Source organism: Suncus etruscus, chromosome 7 (assembly GCF_024139225.1).
Source record: "Suncus etruscus isolate mSunEtr1 chromosome 7, mSunEtr1.pri.cur, whole genome shotgun sequence".
Taxonomy (NCBI): domain Eukaryota; kingdom Metazoa; phylum Chordata; class Mammalia; order Eulipotyphla; family Soricidae; genus Suncus; species Suncus etruscus.
In genome coordinates this window covers 84,110,835-84,123,795 of record NC_064854.1, presented here as the reverse complement: position 1 = coordinate 84,123,795, position 12,961 = coordinate 84,110,835, and the positions used below count along the sequence as shown (strand labels likewise).

The 12,961-nt window shown below is 38.7% G+C and overlaps 1 pseudogene; it reads right to left on the bottom strand.

Moving 5' to 3' along the window:
- Positions 1-11,439: 11,439 nt before the first annotated feature.
- Positions 11,440-11,555, bottom strand: LOC126014833 (uncharacterized; annotated as a pseudogene).
- Positions 11,556-12,961: the final 1,406 nt, after the last annotated feature.

The window sequence follows — 12,961 nt, the reverse complement described above, 5'->3', positions numbered from 1 at the left end:
TTTATATTAGACTGAAATCATAAGGTATATAGAAGAAAACATAGGTAAAACACTCAATTACAATGAGACTAAAGACATCTTCAAGGAGGAAACACCAGTGTCCAAGCTAGTGTAGGCAAAGATAAACAAATGGGACTATATTAAACTGAGAATCTTCTGCACTTTAAAGGAAACAGTCACTAAGATAAAAAGTTCACCCATGGAATGGTAAAAACTATTCATCCAATGCCTGTCAGATAAGGGGCTAGTATATAAGATATACAAGGTACTGACAGAACTTAATAAGAAAAAAATAATCCCATCAAAAAATGGGGATCAAAAGTGAGCAGATATTTTTCAAAGAAGATGATAGAGGGGTCTGGAGAAATACCATAGCAGTAGGGCATATGCCTTGCATGTGGCTGACCCAGGATTGATCTGGGTTTGAGCACAGAGCTAGGAGTAATCCCTGAAGGCCACTGGGTATGCCCCCAAAACAAAAAGAAATAAAGAAAAAGAAATAGTACATGAAAAATGTTTCACATCATTGATCAGGGACATCCAATTTAAAAATTCAATGAGGTATCATATCATGCCACACAAACTAGTACACACCACAAAGAATAACAATCATTGCTGGTGGGGATATTGGGAGAAAGAAGCTCTCCTTCACTGTTGGTGGGAATGCTGTCTAGTTCAGCCTTTCTGGAAAACAATATGGAGATTTCTCAATAAATTGGAAATTGAGCTCTTATATAAACCAGCTATACCACTCCTATGGATATACTCTAGGAACAACAACAAAACCCCACACAATACAAAAAATGACCATTGCATGACTATTTTTTATTGCAGTTCTATTTACAATAGCCAGAATCTGAAAAACAATTCAGTTGCCAGACAACAGATGAGTGGCTAAAGAAACTGTGATACTTGGGGCCGAAGAGATAGCATGGAGGTAAGGCATTTGCCTTGCATTCAGAAGGACGGTGGTTCGAATCCCAGCATCCCATATGGTCTCCCGTGTCTGCCAGGGGCGATTTCTCAGTGTAGAGCTAGGAGTGACCCTGAGCACTGCAGGGTGTGACCCAAAAAACAAACAAACAAACAACAACAACAAAAAAACCTGTGATACATATACACTATGGAATACATTGCAGTCATCAGGAAAAATGAAGTCATGAAATTTTTCTATACATAGATAGACATGGACACTACTATGCTGATTGAAATAAGTCAGAGGGAGAGAGACAGATACAGAGTAGTCTCACTCATCTGTGGCATTTAAGAAAAATAAAAGACAGTATATTAAAAATACCCAGAGACTATAGAGTTGAGGGCCGAAGGGGCCTGCCCATAACATGAAGCTTACCACAAAGAGTGATGAATGTAATTAGAGAAATTACTACATTAACAACTATCATGATAATGATAGTGAGAGAGAAAAAGAATGCCTGTCTTGAAGACAGGCAGGGGTAAGAAGAAGGGAAATGGGGGACATTGTTGGAGGATAGGTTGTACTGGTGAAGGGGATGTACATTTTATGATTGAAACCCAACTAAGAACATATTTGTAATCATGGTGCTTAAATAAAATATTATTATTAAAAAATAAACTGCTCTCCAGCCACCCTGCTGTGCCACACTCAGTCACAGCCCGCACAACTGGGGACACACAGCTGGGGGCAGGATCAAGCCTGTGCATCTTGATACAGGCCCCAGCCCTAACAGGGCACATCTGGCAGCTTCACCATTCATAGGGTACATCTGGCAGTGTCACTGAGCCTTCGTCAGCAGTCCCTTTCCCCCTGTAATAATAATAATAGTAATAATGACAACAATAATAATAAAAGTGTGGGTATCAAAAAATAAACTGAACCAGAATTGAAATGGGGGTGTTCTAAAATGTACTACAAAAATTCAAAGTATAATTTAGAGCTTTGAGAATATTTATGTCAAAGAACAAGAGAATATGGAAGAAATAGATAAATTCTTGGATTCTTATAACCTTTCAAGGTTGAACCAAGATCATCTGCAATATTTGAACAGACCTATAACTATCTCAAGCTAATGAAAATGGTAATTAAATTCTCCCCACCCCACCCCCCAAAAAAAAAACCAGGCCCAGAAGGAATCACTAGTGAATTCTTTTAAACCTCTAAATGCCAATCACTTTTAAACCACTGCCAATTCTTTCAGGCTATTCCAGCAAAGTGAAGAAACAGAAACACATCCAAACAGTCTCTATGAAGCTAACATCACCTGATACCAAAAGCAGACAGAGATACCACAAAAAAGGGGAATTACAGGCTAATAGCCTTAATACAGATGTAAAGAACCTCAACATAGTTCTAGAAATAGAAATCAATAATTTATGAAGACTTTCATACACCAATGACAATGTTGGAGCAAATAAAAGATACAATGATGGTTTATTATACCCACAACAATCAATATAATATTCCATAGCAATAAAAAATAAAAACCATATATCATAGCAATATATATGGATAAAGTATTTGAAAAGCTCAGCAAATACTCATCATAAAACTCTCAACAACCAAAAAACATGTTAGGGACAGAGAGATAACACAGTGGCATTTGCCTTGCAAAAGAGGTTGTGGCAGGAGCTGCAAGGTAGAAAGGATTCCCATTGACCCATTGCTCTGGATAGGGTCAAGGGTTGTGTCAGAAGCTGTGAAGATGCGTCACAGAAATCATCATCCATACATTTTCTCATTTGTTTTGGGTACCCTGTCTTCATTAAGGCATTCTGTCATCCTGCTTTTCTTGACCAATATTAGTTGCCCTCCTGCCTTCTTAGAGAGGGCAGAGGAATATTAATCTATCAATTGAGCATATTTGCATATTTGACCACCCCTTTCATTGATTGGTAATCTGCTCTGTGGTATGGTTAGTGTTAGGTTCAAGTAGAAAGATATCCTTAGACCTGTGCAAATGGCATTAGTACCAGAGGATGTGTCTGTCTTCATTTTTTTGAATTTGTTATTGTGCTAATGGCACCAGACTTTACTCCCCTTTTGAAGATACTACCTGATTTGAGAAGATCATAAGACAAGTTAGATGCTGATGAGACCAGAAAAGGAGTGCTCTGACTGGTAAAAAAAAGAACTACCAAGGCATTGGGCATTGGGAGACTTTGGAAGTTCAGGCCTGAGAGAATTAAAATACTCTGGGGAAGAGGCTATGGAGACCTTGTCTAAAAATTAAAGTGCCCAAGTACACTCCTTTAGTACACTCCCCTAGGCAGACTACCAGAAAAAAATACTGACTGTTTTAAAAGACAATACAAGAGGTCTACAAAGAGCAACTTTAATTTTAGGATTTCTAAGAATGAAGAATTAGGTGGAAAATGCTGCAAATTACTGTGTAGCTTTTTCAGACTATATTGTTAATAAGTCTGCTCAGTTCTTAGGAATGCATGATATTGTTTGTTTGTTTGTTTTTTTGGTTTTTCGGGCCACACCCATTTGATGCTCAGGGGTTACTCCTGGCTAAGCACTCAGAAATTGCCCCTGGCTTGGGGGACCATATGGGACGCTGGGGGACCGAACCGCGGTCGTTCCTTGGCTAGCGCTTGCAAGGCAGACACCTTATCTCTAGCACCACCTCACCGGCCCCTAATGATATTGTTAAGGTAACTCAATTCCATGTCAATTTTACCACAAAAAACTTAATGTTAACATTATAACTTTATTAACTTAATGATAACTATAATATATGGAAATATTTATAGTTCATGGTAATCTTAATAAATGATATTTAAAGGTAATGGTACTTGATTGTGAATATTCAATAGATTAAAAAATTAATTAAAGATCATTAATAAGTACCATAAAGGAGGATTGGGGCTGGAGCAGTGGTGTGGAGCAGTAAGGTGTCTATCTTGCCAGCACTAGCCTAGGACAGACAGCAGTTCAATTCCTATATGGTCCCCCAAGCCAGGAGTGATTTCTGAGTGCATAGCCAGAAGTAATTCCTGAGAGTCAATGGGTGTGGCCCCCAAAAAAACAAACAAAACAAGTACCATAAAGAACAATTTGGTCCTGCTTAGTGTAATCATGTAGCTATTTGTTTCCCAATTGAGAGAAAGAAATTTCCCTTGAGAAACTCTGTGCTACCAAACATGAGAACCTGGAAGAAATGGATAAATTCTTGGACTCTTATAACCTTCCTTGGTTGAATGAGGATGTAGCATATCTAAACACCCCCATCACTATTGAAGAAATTAAAATGGTAATCAAATGTCTGCCCAAAAACAAAAGCCCAGGCCAGAATGGATTCAATAATGAATTCTTTTAAACCTTTCAAGAGGAACTACTACCAATCCTGGCCAGGCTCTTTCATGAAACTGAAAAAACGGGAACACTTCCAAATACCTTTTATAAAGCCAACATCACTTTGATACCAAAATCAGACAGAGATGCTGCCAAAAAAGAAAATTACAGACCAATATCCCTGATAAACACAGATGCAAAGATCCTCAACAAAATCCTGGCAAATAGGATCCAATGCCTCATCAAGAAGATTATTCACTACAATCAAGTAGGTTTCATCCCAGAAATGCAAGGATGATTTAACATCTGTAAATATATCAACATAATACAAACATCAACAACAAGAAAAATAAAAATCACATGATCATATCAATAGATGCAGAGAAAGCATTTGATAAGGTCCAACACCCATTCTTGATCAAAACTCTCAGCAAGATGGGAATGAAAAGAACCTTTCTCAATCTAGTCAAGGCCATCTACCACAAGCCAATGGCAAAAACATCTAATCCCATCAAAAAATGGGGAGAAGAAATGAATAGACACTTTTCCAAAGAAGAAATACAAATGGCCAAAAGGCACATAAAAAATACTCCACATTGCTAATCATCAGGGAAAGGCAAATAAAACAACTATGAGGTACACCTCACACCACAGAGATTGATGCACATCACAAAGAATGAGAACAAGCAGTGTTAGGGGGGATGTGGAGAGAAAGGAACTCTTTATTCACTGCTGGTGGGAATGCCATCCAGTCCAACCTTTATGGAAAACTATATGGAGATTTCTCCAAAAACTGGAAATTGAAATCCCATATGATCCACTCCTAGGGATATACTCTAGGAACACAAATATACAATACAAAAATCCCTTCCTTACATCTATATTCATTGCAGCACTATTTACAATAGCCAGATTCTGGAAACAACCAAGATGCCCTTCAACAAATGAATGGCTAAAGAAACTGTGGTACATATGCACAATGGAATATTATGCAGCCGTCAGGAGAGATGAAGTCATGAAATTTTCCTATACATGGATGTACATGAAATCCATTATGCTGAGTGAAATAAGCCAGAGAGAGAGATAGGTGCAGAATAGCCTCACTCATCTATGGGTTTTAAGAAAAATAAAAGACATTTGTGCAATAATTCTCAGAGACAAAAGAGAGGAGGGCTGGAAGGTCCAGCTCATGACATGAAGCTCTCACCACAAAGAGTGATGAGTGCAGTTAGAGAAATAACTACATTGAGAACTATCATAACAATGTGAATGAATGAGGGTAGTAGAAAGCCTGTCTTGAGTACAGGTGGGGTGTGGATGAGGAGAAGGGAGATTTGGAATATTGGTGATGGGAATGTTGTACTGGTGAAGGGGGGGTGTTCTTTACATGACTGAAATCCAACTACAATCATATTTGTAATCAAGGTGTTTAAATAAAATATAAAAAGAGAGAAGTTTCAATTTTCCCTCTTAGAGTTGCAATGCTGGTTTAGGAGGAGGATATAGAAACAGGCATTTTAAAAAGAGGCAAGAGCACAGAGTCAAGAAGGGCCCTACCCGGTATTCCACACTAGGTGCACACGGGTGTCTGTGCCATCCAGGGTAACCACCCAGACAGAGGATGAATAGAGAATAGGAGGTTAGAGAAAGGAGCATAGATGTGTGTCTTATGCAAGAAAGATAATGGATGGAGTTATGATGTTGAAAAAAAGAAGAAAATTCTGTGAAAGTGTAACCAGTAGTTAGAAATTGGAATAATAGAATTAATGTAAAAGAATGTGCAGAAAGTTTGATGGTTGTTATAAGGAAAGAAACTGTATGATCAAATTGGATTATTATTGTAAGTATTCTCTAAATTAGAAATTATCTAGGGCTGGGTCTGGAGAGATAGCACAGCGGTGTTTGCCTTGCAAGCAGCCAATCCAGGACCTAAGGTGGTTGGTTTGAATCCCAGTGTCCCATATGGTCCCCCGTGCCTGCCAGGAGCTATTTCTGAACAAACAGCCAGGAGTAACCCCTGAGCACCACCGGGTGTGGCCCAAAAACCAAACACCAAAAAAAAAAAAATTATCTAGGGCTGAAGATATAGCACAATGGTAGGGCTTTTGCCTTGCACATGGCCAACACAAAATGGACCTGAGTTCTATTCCCGACATACCATATGGTCCCCCAAGTCTGCCAGGAGCGATTTCTGAGCAGAGTCAGTAGTAACCCCTGAGAGCTGAGTGGGGCCCAAATCAAAATAATAATGTTTTTGTTTAGAGAACTCTATGAAAAGTAGCCTGGATACTATAGATTCATGATACCATGCTCATAGAAAATTGGACCTTTAGAAATAACAGGGAATTAAGGTTTTAAAAAATGGAATTTAAAATTATATGTGTGTTCTGTAAATTGTGTAAATTTGTTCTGTAAATGTGTGTTCTGTAAATTGGGAAACATTTTCCTTTTCTCTTTTTTTTAGCACATTCAGTATTTTTTGATGCATGATTATCTTTTATGGCACTTTATTGGTTTGCATAAATACAAACAGAAAGTTTTTCTTTTGTAGTGGTGATTACTTCTCATGAAGACAGGAAAATTTTAAAGTCAGGTAGGGAACCCCAGAGCCTTCTTCCAGGGAAATAAAGTTTGAAAGGGGTTGATGTTAAATGACAGGAGCATGCCCAGTAATAATGGGTACTGTTATAAGAACTCTGCTATCCTCTGGGAGACCATAAAGCCTAAGGAAATCAGAAATCATCTAGGAATGCTAAATGTACACTGACTGGCCAGTCTGGGCTCTACTCTTAGCACTGAGTAAAGTTCTGGAGATCAGAATCTCCCCAACCATGGAGTAGAATGGGACAAACTCCCTCCTACTAGGATACTCCTATATATGATGACACCTCCAGTTCATCATGCTGAACTCACTTTTGCATTTTTAAATCAGCAAATCCTGGGTAACCCTGGCATGACTGGTAAAAAATTAATGCCTTTATTGATAATCTACCTGCTCTGCTCTAGACCAATCCCCAGAAATTCTCTGTAAATAATGGGGTGCTCCAAATGGAGATTTCTCAAGTTTTGCTGGAACAAACCAGCAAGGAATAAACCAAGTTTTTTCAGCCATATTGCAAGGTTCAAGGTGAAAGTGGAAAGAAAAGCTTTTTTCTTTTTTTCTGTAACTGACTTAATTAAATGCTTCCTAGCAAACTTAACTCAAAGCACACTCCTCTTGGATAACTCATGTGAAGGTGTACTTTCTGGTTGTAATAGACTGTCATGAAAAAACTAAAAGCTGTATTGCTATGCTAACCTGACTAGGATAGTGAAAGCCAGAAATTTATCTGAGAGAACTTACTATGAATAAGACATTAGGAGAAGTAACTCAGAGACATACTTTATGTGCTATTACTGAACCTAGTGGCAGTTCTAGGCCCACTGTCCAGGCAACACCTGTATAACACTAGTGAACTTATCCTGAGAAAGACCGGCAGTATGATCTCAGAGATGCCTAAATGCTCAGGAATAGGTATAGTGCTAGGACACTTTGGTTTTTGTTGTTTAACATCTGTGTCATCATTCCAAGGAAAGCATGTTCTACTGTTCTTTCCTTCCAAGAATAGGAGAAAGATGACTATTTACTTCTCCAGGGCCTGATTGTTTTAAATGATATCACACTATCTAATTGAACTGATCTTTTTCAGATTGTGATAACTGCAAAATTAAACTAGTAAATTGCCTGGCCCATAACTAAAAGCTAAAGTAGCATGAGAGTTCATTCATTTTTGCAGGTAGTCAACAATTCTATGCCAGCCTGAAGAAGTTACGAAAGATGAAACTTCACCCATACTCCCCTTTAATGACTTCTAAGGTGATTAAATATCTAGAGAAAATGTGAAAGAGGAAGATCAGCAGGAAAGCTTCCAGGGGAGTAAGAAGGAGGGCAAGAAGGGCCACAGTGTTAGGGTCTGAGCAGATAACCCAATCAGCTCTGAGAGTCAGAGATCATCTCTGATAATATAAAATGCAAATGGGAGTTTATTCCTGCTATCTGGAGCCAGTATCATAAAAGAGAAAGGTCCTACATAAAACTAGTAGACTGCTTATATAGTATCAGCAGGCTTTAGCTGGCTAAGCATTTCATTGGTTAATTCAAACAGTTTAAGTTTCTCACAGTCCTAATTTCTGCCCTTCCCTTATCTAGTTTGATAGCATTAGGGCTGAAAAACAGAATGGCCTTTGACTACATCTGTGATACAAACTAACATCTCATTTTCTTAGAATTTGGCCTGGGCAATGTGTGGGAGTAGTAACTAAGAAGGGAAGAAGAAGAGGTGAACAAGCTTTCAAGCTGCCAGAGGCTCTGGGGTCCAACACCAGAAATTCAACTAGGAAAGGCCATTGGTACCAATTGAAAATTACACTGCACTCTGCTTAGGGACTTTATGGCCTGTGCTATCAGACCCTAAAAGAGACCTTAACCAAATTGACCTTGGAGACTGGCGGTGGGTATATCTCCTTTCCTTTGCTCTTTTAAGAGAATAGTGTTCCTCTTATATAAAGGAATTCAGTCCTTTTGAGAAGTACAGGGTCCAACACTCCCCCCCTTCTAGTTTATAAGGAAGAATAATCCTCCCTCATTCATGAGCCTAGGGATTAATGTCAGACAACAGCAGTCAACTTCTTGAAGCAAGCAGAGTACAAAAGCTGAAAAAAAAAACCCTGTTATATCTAAGCAAAGACACAATTTACAAAACATAAATCAAAGTTTAGGAGATCTCTGGGGTGATAGTTGGACTCACAAACTTTCCATCCACAGTCTGGGTAAGAGTCCAGATATAATTCACAAATAGATCAGGTATTAATTTTTCCCAGCCATCCTGAAGCTACTGCTGTTAGCTGTAACATCATGATGATCTTCATTCTGCCCTGTTTCTGAAAGTTGAGTTAGCTGAATGTACAGGGCCTCTTATAATTCTGCATCTTGAGAAGAGAGGAGGTTCCTATAATTTAAAGAGTTGTTAGTATGGCCATTTTCTTGCTCTAGATCCAAGAGAACTTCCTTCACCTGGTGTTCTTTTTTTTTTTTTTTTTTTTTTTTCGTATTGGGGACAGACCCAGTGACAATCAGGGCTTACTCTTGCTATGCACTCAGATATAGATCCTGGCAGACTCTAGAGTCCATATGCGATGCCAGGAATGGGACCACCTTCCATCCTAGGTCAGCTGTGTGCAAGGCAAACGCCTTACTACTGTGCTACCTCTCCGGCCCCTAGAGTTAATTCTTTTTTTTTTTTTTTTTTTTTTTGGTTTTTGGGCCACACCCGTTTGACGCTCAGGGGTTACTCCTGGCTATGTGCTCAGAAATCGCCCCTGGCTTGGGGGGACTATATGGGATGCCGGGGGATCGAACCGCGGTCCGTTCCTTGGCTAGCGCTTGTAAGGCAGACACCTTACCTCTAGCGCCACCTTCCCGGCCCCTAGAGTTAATTCTTTTATCCTCTACATTTCTAGGAGAAGCCACAGTATTTGCTTCTTCTTTTCTTATATCACCCATTATCTTTAAATGTAAGTGTCCAGTTGCCTAAACCTCTGGGATAGATAGACATAATATAATTTCCAATTGCTCTCAATGGCCTTAGATCATTTAATATTTGTTATCCTTCTTTGCTATTATTCTCCTGGAGGATTTTTTGATGACCTTCCTGTTTTATATTTTCCCTAAAAATTTTAATACCATAGGTGTTATTAAAAGGGAGAGTGGGTAAAGATCCATCTTCTGTAACTTTTTCAAGCTCTCAATGGACTGTAGGCCCTACTTCTCACACTACCTTAAGTATTAAGAGGCAATTGACAGGTTGGATTCTGCAGTTTCAACCGAAAAGAATCAGATCAATTAGACAGTGGAATATTATTTAAACTGATCAGCCCGGGGACAGTAAATGGTATTCCAAATAAACACTTCTCTGAGTTACTTCTTACTTCTCCTATTCAGTTAAAGTTATTTCCACGCTGGTTACCCAAGAGGAGTGGGCTTTAAGTTAAGCCCACTAGAATGCATGTAATTCAATCAGCTACAGAAAAATGGTTTTTCTCTCCACTTTCAACTTGAACCTTGCTAGACTGCTGAATAATTTCAGCTTTCTACTTTACACAAACACAAAGGTACTGAAGAATGCTCCATTTGGAACCCCCAATTATTTACAGAGAATTCCTAGGGATTGGTCAAGGACAGAGTAGTTGTTAAGGATTTTACTAGTCATGTCAGAGTTAGCTAATGTAGTGATGAGAAGGCCAGTTCAGCATGATAATCTGAAGGATGGCCTTGGGTATCTCACACCTATAGGATTGTCCTTGAGGTTGCCTGTCTCACCCATCTTCAAGGTTAGGAGAGATTCTGACCTCCCGAACTTTTCTTGAGGCTGAGAACAGAGCCTGGGATGTGACCAGTCGGTGCAGATCCAGAAACTCCCAAAAAATCTTTAATTTTCTCTGGCCGCTCCACCTCTGTGGTCTTTCACAGTAGGGACTGCTTAACAGTAGGGACCTGATTGTCATTCAACCTCAACCCCTTTCAACTATGTTCCACTGAAAGAAGGCTCTGGGATCCCCTACATGATTTTTAATATTTCCTGTCTGCATGAGGATTGATCCCCCCAAGTGTGAACTGCTTTTTGATACCAGATTCAGCTCCGGAAGAACCCTCAGTACAAGAACTCTACCCAAGCCTTTTCAGCCACAAATCATTTCTCAAACTCAACAAGACCAGTATGTGTGTGTGATGAAAATGTGCCCTGAATCCCACCCCCCACAAGAATATCTCAAAAGACAATGGGGAAGCCTATATTTCCTTTATAAGTTGAAGACCTCTATAATATTACCTTAACCTGTTTATCCCTAAATGTATGGTAGTCTCCTGCATCACTTTGTTCCTGTAATTACTTTTTTGAACTCATTTTTATTTTTTTTCCTTTATATACATGAGTGTATTTATATATTTTTATCTTGTTTTTGTTTTATTCTTTTCCTTAACTTCACCTGTTTTGGTTCTGCTAGGTTCTGCTAGATTTTCTACAAGAAAAAGTCTTGCCTGGGATAAAAGCTCAGGTTAAAACCAGGGCACAGAGATGATGATCCTGACACTCTCACCCCAAATGCACCAGCACTATAATATAGCACCATTTCTTTTTGCAAAGGCATACTAAAAAGGAAAAAAAAATTTTGCACTTATTGTACCTCCTCTTTCTATACAGTCAGTGTAAAGAACACAGCCTGTGGTAAGAATTGGGAGGCCTTATCTTTTCTTTTATATATATATATATATATATATATATATATATATATATATATATATATATATATATATATATATATATATATATATATATATAATCTTTCACCAGTGCAACATTCCCAGGACCAATATCCCAAGTGTCCCTTCCTCCCCACCCCACACCAGCCTGTACTCTAGACAGGCTTTCTACTTCCTTCATTTAGCCACATTTTGTTGTGATAGTTCTCAGTGTAATTATTTCTGTGACTGCACTAAACAATCCCTATGGTGAGCTTCATATCAGGAGCTGGATCCTCCAGTCCTCCTCTATTTTTCTGTCTGAAAATCATTACACAAATGTTTTTTCATTTTTCTCAAAACCCATAGATGAGGGAGACCATTCTGTGTTTATCTCTCTCCCTATTTCACTCAGCATAATAGATTCCATATACATCCATGTATAGGAAAATTTCATGATTTCATCTCTTCTGACAGCTGCATAATATTCCATTGTGTATATGTACCACAGTTTCTTTAACCATTCATCTATTGAGGGGCATCTAGGCTGTTTCCAGAGTATGGCTATTGTAAACAATATAGGTGTGAGAAAGGGATTTTTGTATTTTTTTTTTGTGTTCCTAGGATATATCCCTAGGAGTGGTATAGTTGGAGCATATGGGAGCTCAACTTCCATCTTTTGGCGAAATCTCCATATAGCTTTCCACAAAGGTTGGACCAGATAGCATTCCCACCAGCAATGATTAAGAGTTCATTTCTCTCCACATCCCCGCCAGCACTGCTTATTCTCATTCTTTGTGATGTGTGCCAATCTCTGTGGCATGAGATGGTACCTCATAGTTGCTTTGATTTGCATTTCCCTGATGATTAGTGATGTGGAGCATTTTTTCATTTGCCTTTTAGCCATTTGTATTTCTTCTTTGTCGAAGTGTCTGTTCATTTCTTTTCCCCATTTTTTGATAGGGTTAGATGTTTTTTTCTTGTAAAGTTCTTTAAGTGCCTTGTATATTTTGGATATTAACCAAAAGGGGAAATTTTTACATATAGAAACAAGCTCTTATCTACTAGGGATAAGAACTTGTATATTTTACAATACAGGGGAACCTCTCAACTTGAACATAGGTCATGTGGTCCTAACTTAGACTTTATGTGATTAGACAGTGACTGTCCAAACTCAAACCCTAGATCTCAGACATAGATCTGACACGATTCTCTGTAACAGCTCCAGGAACCATACTCCCTCTGGGAGTATGTGCCAGTTTCGATATGATATCTTGACAATGAGGAAATGTTAACAACTTGTTCTAAAAGCAGGTTGTCTTACCTCACTACCTAACAATAAGATGAAATCAAAAGTTACGTCATCCTTTAATCTGTGTAAAAGCCAAGATCGCTAACTACAGAAGACT